The following is a 14,686-nucleotide window of genomic DNA, read 5'->3' as shown; positions in this document are numbered from 1 at the left end:
TTCTACTTGCTATTTCTGTTTGTAGTGGTAATCTACATTCATTCATTGTTTTAAATAATGATTGCACTAGTTATCTGAAAACAAAAAACAAAACTGTACATTACATCATTTCATATGAAGCCTTTCGTCTAAACATTCATATGGAAGAATAATCAGTATCATGTTTGCTTTATTTTTTCTCTGAATGAATACCAAGTACAAGATAGTGAGGCTGTTTTAAATTGAAAATGGAGTTTGTGTGTGTGCTTGTGGTAAGGCAGCGAGGGAAACAGATCCATGTTGTGAAGGCAAGAAAAGTGTTAGACACAAATGTCAAGACTTCCCTCATGGGACGCTGAGCTAAAACTACCAGCTGTCCAGATCGAAAAGAAACAGAAAGGAAGAAGAAAGAAGAAGAAGGACTACAAGACAATGTAACAGAAAGAGGACCTACATTTTGGCAAAGGATCTGACTTTCAATTCCTCACAACTTGTTTGATTTGGAAGATAAAAGAGTGTCATTAGTGGAGATTATTAAAACTTTCTGCAATGACATTTTCCTTTCCTGAAGTATCATTTATTTGCTGCCAGTGGATCACTATCTACTTATTGCAGTCTGTGCCATTTAGAGGCAATACAGAAAGAAAATGTACTTGATCTCACAAGAATATGAAGGTAAACAGCTTTTGAATCTTGAGATTGTTTCTGCTTGGAAGATAAATGTCTGTCTGCTTTCTGTTTCAGTTTCTTTTTCATTCTCACACAACTCACACACTGAGTTCATGCCTGGCCGCTGACTCGGGCAGCATTTCAGCCTCCAAAACTTGTTAGCAATAAAAGTTCTGCTCACAGTCATGAAGAACAAGTGAGAAGCTAGATGATTCTGAATCAAAACGCAGAAAAATGAATAGAAACAACATTCAGATTGTACAAACCAAGCAAGGACAAATAAAGGACCATGATTATCACTTAGTGTCTTGTTCTATATGTTGCAACTTAAATATTACAAAAACAATCCAACTTAATACATCTCATTTTATTATCTCATTCTATGTTTTGCATGTCAAATCTTTACATGGTTGGTGAATAATATAATACAGCCATATGATAAATGAAGTGGAGGAAATGGCTACAAAATGCATAAATGGAAGGTAAATAAAAATACAATACTTGAGCTTGGGGTCTTGTTATAGGTAGCTGCTACAGCTAGACGAATTGGAAGCTTCGGAAAGGATATTGAACCTCTTTCCAATTTTGCAACTTTTGCAAAGTTAATGATGCCTATATAAAGCTATTGAGTGCTGGAGATATAGAAGAAAAGCGGATAAATTAAAGCAAACATGAGACTGAAAAGAGAGAATAGACAACAGGGCAATGTTAGAGGGAATTGAAGAATGAAAGAGACAGAGAAGGAGTGAGATAGAGAAAAAAGCAACGTTTGTAAAGTCTTGTCAGAAAGCTGACCAACCAGAAAGACATACCCAAAGCAGATATGATAATAAAGGCAAGAGAACAATTCATATTTTTGCATATTGCTGAGTAATCAAAGATAGGGGAAGCTAAAGAGGAAGGGCATGGAAGAGGATGAAAGGGAAAGCAGTCAGGTAGGAGGGGGTGATCAGATGGAGAAAAGAGGAGAAGGAGAGAAGAAAAGGAGAAAAACAAAGAAAGGCAATACAACATGTGCTTTAACACATGGGAGGAAAAGCATGCACATAACATACAATGCCAAAAGCTAAATGCTAACACATCTAAGTTAAGCATCTTAGCATTAGAGTTCATCACAACTTATATTGTTGGAATGTCATTAGCTTGTGACCTGATGTTGGCGCTTGAGATAAGGTTAAGGCTCCTCAATTTATTCAAGATCATCCTTAAGACAGGGCTTAATGAATGTGTCTACCAAGTTTGCAGGCAATACATCTAATAGTGTTTTGCTCAAAAGCACAAATCTAAATCTGATACTGGTGCTAGACAGACATTAGGTTACATATGCTCAGAGGACACTGCATAACTTTACCAAATTCCATGGCAACCCCTTCAGTAGTTCTTAAAATGTTTTCTTCTGACCTACAAATACCAACCTCATTTCAATACTCAAGGAAAAGTTAGATGAATGTGACCACTAATATTTGTCCAACATTTCATGTCAATCCATCCAACAATGGTCTAAAAATATAAGTCAGAACCACATTTCAGCAACGAACTATCAGACTGACAATGACATCCTTGAATCGAGAGAAATAAGAAAGATAATGACACAGGGTTTAAAAAAAGAGAGAGTCTGAAAATGAAAGAAAGGAGGAGGATAGAAAAACAAAACACATGAGGATTTGATGATGGAACAGGGATGACCCAAAAGAACAATGAGAGGAAGGAACTGAATGTGAAAGGTGGCTGTGAAATCAGTGGGGTGAAGTCATAGGGCTGGATGTTGGAGAGCAGAAAGGAGCAGAAGGCAGAGAGGATGAAGGTGGGGTTGAACCATAATACTACCGCCAACATTTTGGTTGAAGCTGCCAACAACCAGAGTTAGTATTGCTATTCAATGTATTGAGATATGGCCTTTTCTTCTTTTTCATTTCATCTTTTTTTGCTAAAATAGACTCTGAAGCACACCTCATTAAAGCAGGCAGAAGTATGTATTAATGCAGGTTATAGACTTGAAGCTGTTGAGCAAAATCCACCACACCACACAATATCTGCCTTCCAAGCAATTAATTGATTAATGTAGAAAATAATCTGCAGATTTAATCGATAATGAGAATAATAATTTGCTGCAGTTATTCTTCGTTTCCTTTTTGGTTTTTTTTAAGGATGATATGAGCTATCCTGATAGATGCAACTGAGAAAAATTAACATGGAGTTAAAAGGCTAAATCCAAACTTTTGAGAGAATCACTCAACCTCAATTAAGCTGGAACAGGACAGGACAAAGAGAAAATTATTAAAGAGAAAGTGATCATCAGTTCCCGAGAGAAAAGTCATGACTCACACATAAAAGACCTTCATAATGACTGCTCTGTGTGTGTGTGTGTGTCTATCTGAGTAATCATCTCTTCATATCTCGCTGATATAAATCTTTATGTCTCTTTCTATCCTCTATCAGTCTCCTTGGAAAGCTGTTTGAGGTCAAATAATTAACACTTGAGGTAGCTTAGGTTGCACTCCTCAGCCAATCGACCACTTTCTCTATACATGGTATTGTTTCTGGGCCAGTAGCAGTGAATTCCTGGAGTCTTGTTATCACACTCTTTTTTACAGAGAAAACTTCTGCCTCTAATTATAAATGCTAAATTATAAAGAGTATAATTGGCATAAGGAGATTTCAAACTGTATTTGTTTTACAAGCATTGTGGTGTGTGATACCTGCCCCAACCTTTTCACATTTGCTGTAAATTCACTTGTTCTCTCGAAAATATCAACCAGGTTTTATTTATGTCTGTTCTGTTGGCAGTGTCACTTTCAATTGTTTTTGTTGTTGAGTCTCAGATTTAAGAGACAGCAGGGTATTTGCACCCACAGGCTATTCTTAATTTTAATGATGAGTGGTGATATGCTGCTGTGTTGTGTATACAGTTAAGTTATCTCTGAATCTTTATTGCCTTTTATTTGATTTTTGGTCATTTATTGTTGCTCTGTTGGCTGTAGAAATTAAACACAGTACTCAATGATTTGTTATATTTCGTCCTATATTTATTCTGGTAGTAACCCTGATATAGAAGGAAGGGCATACTGTATTTCCATTTGCTGTTTTGGCCATAGTAAAATATGTTAGGCAACAAACTTTTCAAAAACAAAATGTAAAGATGAGCCATTAACATGTGGCTTAAAAGATGCAAAGCTCACAGAAAGACGTGGCATGCTAAGCAAAACAGTGTTTTGGCAAGGGAAATCTCCTCAATTTCCCTCGGGATAAATAAAGCTTCTTGAATCTTGAATCTTGAATCTTGGAACAATGGATTTGATCTATGTTTGTTAACTCAAGACACAGTTGCTAAGTGTAAATGTTATCCAAATATGTCCTGCTGCATACAAACCCTGGGGCCGCAACTGAACCTGCCGTTGTTTGCAGAAGATGATGAGCAGAGGGAAATAAGGGTTATGAAGCAACAGTTCTACTTTCACTTCTGAAAAGAAGGAAAATTAGGTGACTTTGTTTGGGAACTTGCTGGAGTCTTGACCTGGTTCGCCTAAGCTTCAATCCATCTATCTCTATGATGCCATCAAAAGACTGATATCCCAACAGCAAAGTGACATTTCACCTCCCTTTCTCTTTTTATCTTTCTCAAATACACATGTATGCACATGTGCTTTCTCCCTCCCTCTCATCATCTCTCTCACCCTCTCTGGTTCACCGTCTCTTTTACAGTATGTAGGACATTGTGTGTATATAGATAGATATTTTCAGTGTCTTGGTCCCCAGGAAATTTCTCTGGGAAACTTCCAAAGAACAGATCGCCCCACTTTCTTGCCAGTAAACTGGAACGGCCAATTTCCTTTCCTCCTTGTTTGACATCTAAACACAAGAGCACTCTAAACGCTCAACTCAACTTAAACCTCACTGTAAGCTGTGCATACAGATGGATAAAGGGCAATAATGTGTGTAGCCCTCTGGTGAATTGAGCACATAAGTATCACCCTCCAACATTGAGGCATCCACACTGGAACTGTACGTCACAGAAAATGTCGATCTAAACTGCAGGGACCAAGGAGGGCTAGAGCAAAGGAGAAGCCACGTGTTTTATGCTTGTTCTGATGTAACTATCCCTTGTGCTGTTAAACTAGGGTGAGCACCAATGGAGGAACCTGATTTGAGAGACGAAAGGGCTGGGTGTACAACAGCGTCACTGGTGTTAAAAGCATCATGAAAGTTTCATAGAATTAGGTCCAGGACAACTCTGAAAATGAGACCACCACATTTTGTGTCCTAGAATCTTCTTTCTGAGCACCTCACCCAACCTATTCCCACAGTACTATACACTCAGTACTAGTACATTGGGGATTTAGGCCAAAAGCTAACATAGTGATGCTAAGCAGGTATAATGTTTACCCAGTTCGCCATCTTATATAAGACTCTTAGCCTGTTGGGATTTGCTAGTTTTCACTCAGCAAAACGTCCAGTTGATGGGATGAACGGAAATGATTACATTTAGGATTTATCAACTGAAAGTCATGAATGTCTTTTCTAACTCTTGTTAAAACCCATCTAGTGAAGTGACACATGATGGTGCTAAAAAAAAAGGTTTATCTTTAGGGTACCAAAGATATCTGATCAAAAGTTTATGGCAAACCAATCCATCCAGTAGTTGGATGCTATTTCAATTTGGACCAAAGTGGTGGAAGAACTGTGACTTTCATAAAAACATGATAGATGATAAAAGTCTGGCCTCCTATTTTTCAAATATCCTTTTTCAAGATTATAAAGTTACCTAAACCCATATTGAAATGTTAATGAAGGGCAAAAACACCACAACTGCAAAACATTTGCCAACATATTCATGCTAACAACAAATCAAAAAGCTTTCATGCTGACAATGAGCCCAAAGACATCTATCCAATTCTGCCTCTCTGATATGTGAGCATCAAAAGAAATCATACAGTAGTACAGAAAGAGGAGACAGAGATGGTGGGGGAAAGCAATCAAACAAACTCCCGGAAGGCTCTCTATATATAGAGACAACAGTGGATTATAGTAAAGATGTGAGTGGGTGATTGAAGCTTCTTAAAGACATAAAAAGAAATGACTGTGTGAGCACTTTTTAAGGGGTAAGAGTGACCCAATAACCAAAATTCCTGTGGTTCAAAATGGTGTTTACCAAACCAAACCAAACCAAACATAACTCACAACACAGTGACTAATAAGGTATTTTGAGTTTGAAATCTTGTTTCCCAGACTATTAAGCTCAGTTAATGTTTGCTGACAGCAGGGCCTGTCAAATCCCCCAAAATCATAATCAGCACTGGTAGGCCTAGTGCTAGTTGTTTGGACTGCTTAGGTCACCTGTAATATTTATATGTATACAAATGATTGGAAGGTTGCTAATGTCCCTTAAACCAGAGCATAGCTAATTTTCTTATGTATTAATCAAACGGAGGTCAGGTTGTTTACAAGGTGCTGTCACATTTTGACATCTGATGAATGAATCAAAAATAAAGCATGCTTTTTGACTGACCATACAAGCTAATACTCTTTACATATTCTGCAGTTTGTTTAACCTTAAAGCAAAATTATTAAAGTTATTAAAATAACTGCTTAAAAATATGTTTTATTCTACAATGACTCATAGGGAGAATGGTGTCTCTGTCATCCCACCCTTAGCGAAAAAGGATGTTCTTACACTATTCAACCAAAATGAGTGGGTCATACAATCTCCTGAAAGTAGCGTTACAGAACTAAGTTAATTTTGATGAAACTGGATCATATTCTGTGAAGGAAATGTATTCTGGTTGTACACTGCCTTGACTCTGTGTGATTTACATAGTTTCTTGATGAACAGAAAGCTTTAATAATTACTCAAGTAAGGCTAAATCCTAACTTTTGCTAACAATAGCTGCTGTCAGCTAGTAGCTGGTTTTTGACTCAGTTAGTCGTGCTGCTGCTAGGATATGATCTTTGGAGTGCTTAGAGGACGAGGTTGGAGGTAGAAAATGTTTGGTAATTTTGCTGTAATTTTGTGCGATTGAAATAATTGCTGACAAATTGCTTTATTATCTGCCAATTGACTTCTTGATTTTTAGACTAATCTTCACAGCTCTACTACATTATAATAAAGCAGCCTTGTACCGCCAGTATTTCTCTGAATGCATGTAAGAGGCTGCAGTGTTTGATGAAGCTTCTCTATTCTCCACAGAACAGAGAAAGACAGTCAATCAGCCGGGGAGATCTCATTCAAATAGCTTGCTAATTAATCAACTTTATTTGTCATCTTTGCTAAATCTCAGTGGGACTGCTCAGAATCTGTGCTTTTCAGCTAGTCACTACATATACTGTCTGTTTCAGAGAGCTGAGTAATATCCCAGATCGACAGACTCATCTCCCTTGTCTGGCTGAAGAGCTGAAGAGGTGGTTCCGCTCAGAGTGGCAGGACCCATTTGATGGTATCTAGGGCCGCACTGAGGGAAAAGTTGGGGCTAATAGTTGGCAGCGCTTAGGGAGATCATGAATAAATAAGTCACAATGGGAATAGCTGTAGGGAAGGAGACTGCCTGAACATACGATGGGCTGTGAAATATTAAAGGTGGATGCTGTGTCAAGGCTTCAGGCAACAAATTGGAGCCTGACCATGTGGCAATCTCCATGTTGTTCCTTTTGGTTTTTAATCGACATACAGGAAGCAAATCAACTTTACATGTACACCTCACTGGTTCATATTCACAAGAGCCTGCTGAACTGTTTAGCTTCTTTCTCCTCTGAAGACCTGTCAGAAAGCGTCAGCAGAATCAGCCCAGCAATGGAAGTTTTGATCTCAACCCTCTGGGAGTTTACCAAAGCTGGGATTTGAGATGAGCATGCAGCTCTGACATACAAAAGTCAGCTTTTATATTGTGGTTGGTATTAAACACCATAAACTAGGAGACCTAATGAGAGCTCTGATTCAAATCAAATTGTCTAACACCATAAGGTGTAACAAGCAGGGAGCCAAAAGTAGTGAAAAGCTGTCATTGTTTGAGAAAGCCTTGTTTGACCAACTGAAGGGATGTTTTTATAGCTCCCTGCAGTTCAGCATTGGCTGAATCAGCACTTCTTCCATGAGGGCCTGTGCTTCCACATTTCACGGCTTGGAATTGAAAATCTATTTCCTCAGACAGATACAGACTCCCAAATAGACACAACAATTAAACGCTTCTTCCTGCTACTTTTTCTTAGACATTTTTGGGGATGGGATTTTTCCATTCGAAGATTACAAATTAATTATGTATCATGTCATAAAACACTTTAATATATTTCAGAGGGAAATATCTTTCATTTTACTCTGTTAAATGTATTTGGAAGATGTAGCTAATGGTAACTACACAGTATATCATTTGTTGACATTATAACTCAAATTGATTTAAAATATAAAAGGTTGAATACAGTATCCTCACTTTCATTTGTGTATTTAAATACCATTTTTCATGACTAAACTATATACAGAATTGTTTTGTTGGGATTGAGGATTTTTCTGATCTTTTCAGAATCCGTGGAAGAAGAAAAAGTAAAAATCTAGATATTTACAAGCAATTAACACATGCCCGAATCCCCAAATCCCCAAATCCCCACTCTGGTTAAAAACATTAAATGAACCTGCTTGTCCTTCTACTGTATTTCAATAATCCACTAAGAATTGGATACATTTGATGTGTAACTGTCATCTGTGCTTCTTGTTATCTGCTTAGAAAGTGACAAATAAGTAACAAAGAGCAAAACGACTGCGAGCCACAGATTCCATCAGACTTCACAAACTCCAGGGGGGGGGGGGGGGGAGCCATCACACACTTACTGTTTTAATACAAGCTTTACTTAGGCCAATCATTAAGGCTTCACATTAAATGTTTCCTCTAGGCAACTTCTGCTTCTATCAATCCATTCCTCTATAACAAGCTTGTTTCTCTTTCCCTTCTAACTTAGACTGACAATCTCAACAGATTGTGGATCATCAGCAGCCACACATACGATGCATGTTTTGCAGATGTATCCACATGCTAAGGGAACTGACACTGATATACAGGGGAGCTGGCAAGATGTACAATTTTTTTTATATATAACCAACATCCACACTGCCACAGTGCATATCCACTGTTACTATAAATACAACCAGCTGTGCTTCCATTATTAATGCAGCGATACGCCCAAACCATCCCTGGCCCAAACACTGCAGATTCATCATCTCCCATAAACTTTAAAACACCCACTGCTGCCTACTGCTGATGCAAACTGACAAACATAAACAGGCAGAAAAAAGGTGCATGCTCACACACCAACACACTCTTCGTTCCATGAGAAGTTCACTGGTGGAGGAGGAGGCCGTCAGAGAGGAGAATCGGCATGAAAACCAAAAATAACACATTCCATCTTGATGACAGATCAGTTACTGTTTGAAAATATTGCAAAATGGAGGCACAGGGCTGTAGCTCAGTGTAGGTGAATCAAATTATCAAATTAGGCTCTATTCCTTTTTGCAGGAAAAAGCAATAACACATTAAGATTTAGTACTGTTATGTTAAGAGGCTGCAGAGAGAATAATAGATAGAGGAGCTCATAAACTCTTTTTGTAATGCCAAAGCCAATCACAACATTATAAAAAATGTAGAGTCAAAAGTTAAACCACGCAGATTGCATTTTCCATCAGCTGCATCTGTTTCCAGACAAGATTTGATCTCTGTCGAAAAATAAACAGATGCAGCTCAACACCTTTCAATCTGAAATTGCAAACTGACTCCAATTCGCACAACCACCAAGTCATTAGCAGTGACAGTAACATCAGCAGAAATCTCAACAACACCACTGCTATGGACAACTTCATGTGCTGCCCAAACATCATTAAGCTATGCAAAATCCTAATATTTATTAAACCACGACAGAGAGGCTTTGATTTTCAAGGAGCGACATTAATATATTTTGCAGTATGTAATGCCAAACATGATAAGATACTTTACTTATGAATAAAACGTTTGATTTTACACATTTCTCTCTCTGGTTAAATCAAATAAGCCTCTGATAGATAAAATAGTATTAGACTTGGATACTCATTGAATGCTACTCAAAATCTTATCAGGCTGTAGTTCTTTCTTTCAAGGCTTTTGGGAATAGCAGTGAGATAAATACTCACATATTTTGAGCAAAATATATAAAGTGTAGTTTGTTTGGTTTGTGGTCACTCAAATTTGTTTAAATCCAAATAGGAGTTTATTGTGACACAACAAATTAATCATTGCCTCACAACATCTAATTCTGTTAAATCACTCATTGTGTTTTATAGTAAAGAAATGTACATCCAATTATTATCCAACCACATCTACAGTTTCCAAACCGTAGATTTCCAAGATGTATTTACGTCCTGAAAGCTGAACCACCTGAACAGTGCTTTCAAGTAAGTAGCTCACATCTACTGTCTTTCCCATAGGACCTGAAAGCAGCATTAGATCCTACGGCTGATGTATGCTGCTGCCTTCGATCATGCACATACACAAACACACACACGAATCAAACCCCACCCAGCACCTCTCCCCTGCCGCCATATATCTGCTGCTGCTAAATATAGCAACCCCACTTTGATGATGCAGCGGTGACTGTGGAGAACTCGAAATACCCCACTCCCCACTCCTCCCTCCCCCTTCTCTACTTCTCAATGGTGCAATTAGCCCATTGCGATTAGCAGTAATAAACTGAGAGTGGATTCATGATGCATGGAGGAGTCTGGCCAAAGCCCTGCCCCATTGTGCATGACCTAATGAAGTGGCTAGTATGGCTTTATAAATGTGCCATGAGTTGAGTAAGCAGCCATAGCGTATTAACTAATAGGGGAAACTACTTGGAAAACGTGAGGCAACACGGGCTGTGCCAAAGTGAAAAAGTGATTTCAAAATAAATGTTTGACAAACAGAAAATGTAACTCCTCAGTTAGCATTTTCATTAAAGCTACATCCCACATTTTTTAGCTAGCAAAAACTGGGATAAGGAAAGTCTTAACAAGTTATAAACATAGTACTTTAGGCTAATACCTGTGTGTAAGCTGAAACATTAAATATATTTACTTTTATAATTAAAACTTACATCAAAGCATGTAATCCCCCCCCCCCGAAAAAAAACCCTAAATACCTCCATTCATAAAAGCTACAATGTTTAAATTGAAATTGTGTAATATGGAAAAAGTATTCAGCTTAGCTTCCCTTCAGATTTGTTCCAACTATTTTCATAAATATATTGATATAAATACAATTGATGGGATAGATATTATATCCTTGACGTTCTTTTATTTTTTAAAACATTAAAAAGTTGATGAAATTGTAAGGTAACAAATCTGTGAGCTGCTGTTTCTTTTTGCATATCTGCAAACATATAATTTTGATCTGTGATATTGCCCTATCACACCATATGGCTTGCTTGCAAAGATTGGATTTGCTTTAGTTAACCAAGGTATGTAAGACATTTGAACTAAAGAAAAAATAGATCTACAGACACTCCAAGACTGTCCAAACAGTAGATATCACAGTATTCATTTACTTTTTTAGGGATGTTTCACTTACAGATAACCTGATTTGACCTCATCTAACATTTAGCAGTTTGAACACTCATTCAGACACTTTGAAGCTACACTTATACTATATTAAAGGAAATGGGCTTCGTGGCAGACAGGCATCACTTTTGTACATCAAGGCAGGTAAAGACAAATGTACTGTTGGTATTGGGCTCCTGTCTCCTAAGCACCTTGACACCCTATTAATATTACACAGAACCATCTCTCTGGAATGATTAAACAATCAGGGTGTAATGACTGACAGGGCTGGAGACAGAGCTACTCAATAAAAGTTTGGTGGATAGAGTTATTACAGAAAATAGGAGAAACAAGAGAGAGGACAATGCTGAAGTAGGACAGAGCGCACAGGAGGCCCATCTGTCCCAGATCAGTCGTCTCCTGCCGGCAAGAGAGGTAGAAGGAAAGAGTGAAATAAGAGAGAAAGAGGGAGAGAGTAAACGAGATGGCTAAATCTGGAGTTTTGATCTACATCCCCTTCTGTGCAACCAAAGTGAGGATTCACTCCCTGCACTCAGGCAAATATACCAAAGGAGAGATCAAAAATTATAGTATACGCGTTAAACCTCAAAAAAGGCTCTTGACAAGTTGTTAGCATCGTGCTTACTGAACAAAGGGATATTCAGTTTAAGATACACAGCGGTAACCTCGTTTTTCTTCCTCTATGACCCCGTGGAAGAGGTTTCAGAAAAAACATGTCTTGAAAAGAATCCGAAACATTCCGCTCAATTAACGTGTATTTTCATTAGGATCGTTTGCCATCTTTCATACAAGTAAGCCATGGCGTGGTAAACAATCATTATTTTCCCAAGCTTTGTGGAATCAAATTAGTGGAGAGAAGAGGTTTTGGTTTACCTGATCCCAACATCAGGAATGCCTCTGGTGTAAATGCTAACTGTATGCTGTGTTTTCTGTGTTTGAAGTAGAACTTAAGTGTGGCATTCCAAAACACGGTTAAACAAGAATTAATCAAAAGCATTTCCGTTTATTCATCTTTTAATGGGTGGTAAATTCTGACTGTTAGCTGGACCTTAACTCTGTGCCAACTTACACACAATATGACCACAAGTTAATCAACGGCTTCTGCATCAGTCTATAAAATATGATCAACTCAGCTTCAACTGGCCAAATGAAATGAGCTCCCAGATAGTCAAAATAACAGATAAGCTAAACTGGGCCTAACCTCTGAACCGCATCAGACTAAAGACTACAATTTCAAACACTGTGTACATCTCACAAATCTGCCGTTTGATGGAGCAAATAGCAAGACATAAAGTTGTTTTACCAGATTATTGCTGGACTCTAAAGTCAAAATTCCAGTTTCCTCCTTTCACCCAAATTTTGTTCACCAAAGACTAAATAGAAGGTTGTCCAAGTCAGAGGGTGAAATTATTTGGCTTACTGATTTCAAAAGGGGTTAGCCTGTAGCAATGAACAAGGTGGGGATGACTAGGTCCATACATAAAGAAACATAAACTATTTACTGCAACACATTAGAAAGTGACAGTTTTTTTATAGGAGTGAATGAAGCACAACTTAAACTGATCTGCGGTGCTTATGTTAGGGTGAAGCAACTTCTTGACAAGAGTTTGATGATAAGAGGGCAGTGCGGTTGCACCCGAGAGATTTAAAGAAAAATCAGTACACTGTCCCCGAGGCGACACATCAACAAGAGCATGAATAGTATGTGCAAGTGTGAGTTACTATGAATGTGTGGGCGAGGTGCCCCCCATATGCCATTGTCCAAGTCTTAGTGAAACCGAAACTGAGCAAACAATGCCTCCAACAACAAGTGGTTCGCAATTTAAGTTTCAACACTGTTACATTATGCCGAAATCCTCCTCACAGCTCATAGCAACACTCGCAGTACAGAAGAAGGGGTACTTATGTGTGTCCTGTAAGTGACCTGCCATCATCTTCCTATGGTCTGTATTCAATAGAGGCGTCTATAGATAGACTCACATCAAGTACAGAGATGACGACAAGCAGCAACCAAACACATGTTTCCTGCTGGCAGGGTGACCCAGTTTGAACATTAGCTGTAAAATTAATCTGCTGTTTAATGCATTTCCCACAATTTTAATGCAAGGTGCATCTGTGTCTGTGTTCATCCATGCATTCACTGCCTTTCACGCTCCAGTCAATATGTCAGGGTAGCATAAGAGTTACGGAGGGATTTTATGCGCTGGTTAGCTTTTTAAAGTCAACTCTGTGCACTGAGCTGAGCAATAGAACATCAGCAACCCTTGGCATGCACTAAAATGTATGTGGGAGGGATTATGAGTTTGACAACAGTAAATCCAAGAGCTGACAAGAAGCATGTGTCACACATCTACCTACAGCATATCTCTGTTTCTTATTGGGGGTAACAAAATGTTCCGATTTAAACTTGACTATGCCTTGTGTATAAATCTTTGCATCCCTCCACAGATGCATCCTCCTCTTTTTATTTGCCCACTTTTCTTGTTGTTCCCTCTTCTTGTGCCTCCATGTAAAACTAGAAAAGAGTATTCATCTGCTGGCGTCATTGAATAATCCACAGCCAAACATTGTTTGGTTTGCTTTTATCTGTGCATCCTTTCAGCACATCCTTTAAAGCCGTTTTTCTTATTCAATTTATTTTTCAGTCGACTGTTTATTTTTGTGCAACTGCTGCATATCTTAAAAGGCAGCCTTGAGATAGAGAAGTTCATGTGTTACATCAATGCAGTCAACTTGAACATGCAATCCCCCTCCCCACCCTTACTGCGCACACATACACACACACACCCTTCTGAGTCCAACACTATCGCTCCACAAACATGAAATCGTATTCTCTTCTGCCTTGCCATGCAACCCCCCCCCCCGTTCCATCTCCATGCATGTCTCCTTGAGACAGAATAAAAGAAATGCAGAAAAGACAGAAAACATTCTTACTCTCTTCTACAATCCCTGAAGAAATACAGAAATGCCTCCTCAGAAAAAAAGGGACACAAGTAGAAAAAGAGAGAAGGGGGAGCCCAGCGGTTGCCAGTTGCAAAGGAGTAAGGAGCGAGGAGGGGCGAGCAGGAAGATGATGAAGACTGGATAAAGGGAAAAAAAAGAAAAGATAATCACTGCTGCAACAATGAAGACCCTCCTCTTCCCCACAGCCGCTGTTGCCCCAAGAAATTACAAGGAGCCCGGCGTGCTGCTGTACGCTGAGGGATGGAGCATTATCCTCGCTCCCAGCCCGTCCTCCAGCAGCAGCAGCTCTGTAGTAACACTTCTCTCTGCTCAGTCCGGCAATCTCCCCATCCCTCACTCGCTATCCTCCCCTCCACCCTCCACCCTCCCTTCAGCATGTTCAGAGTCCCCTCTCTCTCTCTCTCTCTCTCTCTTTCACTCATTGTACTGGTTGGTTGGTTTTTTCTCCCTGACCCCCCCTCCCATACCTCTCTCTCTCTGTCTTCCCCCCCTCCTCCCTCCATCTCTCCCTCCTCAATCATTACC

The 14,686-nt window shown here is 39.0% G+C and overlaps 1 protein-coding gene across 1 annotated transcript in view; it reads right to left on the bottom strand.

Moving 5' to 3' along the window:
* shank1 (SH3 and multiple ankyrin repeat domains 1) overlaps window positions 1–14,426 on the bottom strand; it is a 64,939-nt gene extending 50,513 nt beyond the window's left edge. Inside the window, exon 1 of the mRNA XM_063904643.1 lies at window positions 14,132–14,426. The gene's annotated coding sequence lies outside the window, so the exon portion shown is untranslated. The remainder of the gene's footprint in view (window positions 1–14,131) is intronic.
* Between the last annotated feature and the right edge of the window lie 260 nt (window positions 14,427–14,686).

This window comes from Eleginops maclovinus, chromosome 16, assembly GCF_036324505.1.
Source record: "Eleginops maclovinus isolate JMC-PN-2008 ecotype Puerto Natales chromosome 16, JC_Emac_rtc_rv5, whole genome shotgun sequence".
Classification (NCBI taxonomy): domain Eukaryota; kingdom Metazoa; phylum Chordata; class Actinopteri; order Perciformes; family Eleginopidae; genus Eleginops; species Eleginops maclovinus.
This window is presented reverse-complemented; position numbering and strand designations above follow the sequence as displayed.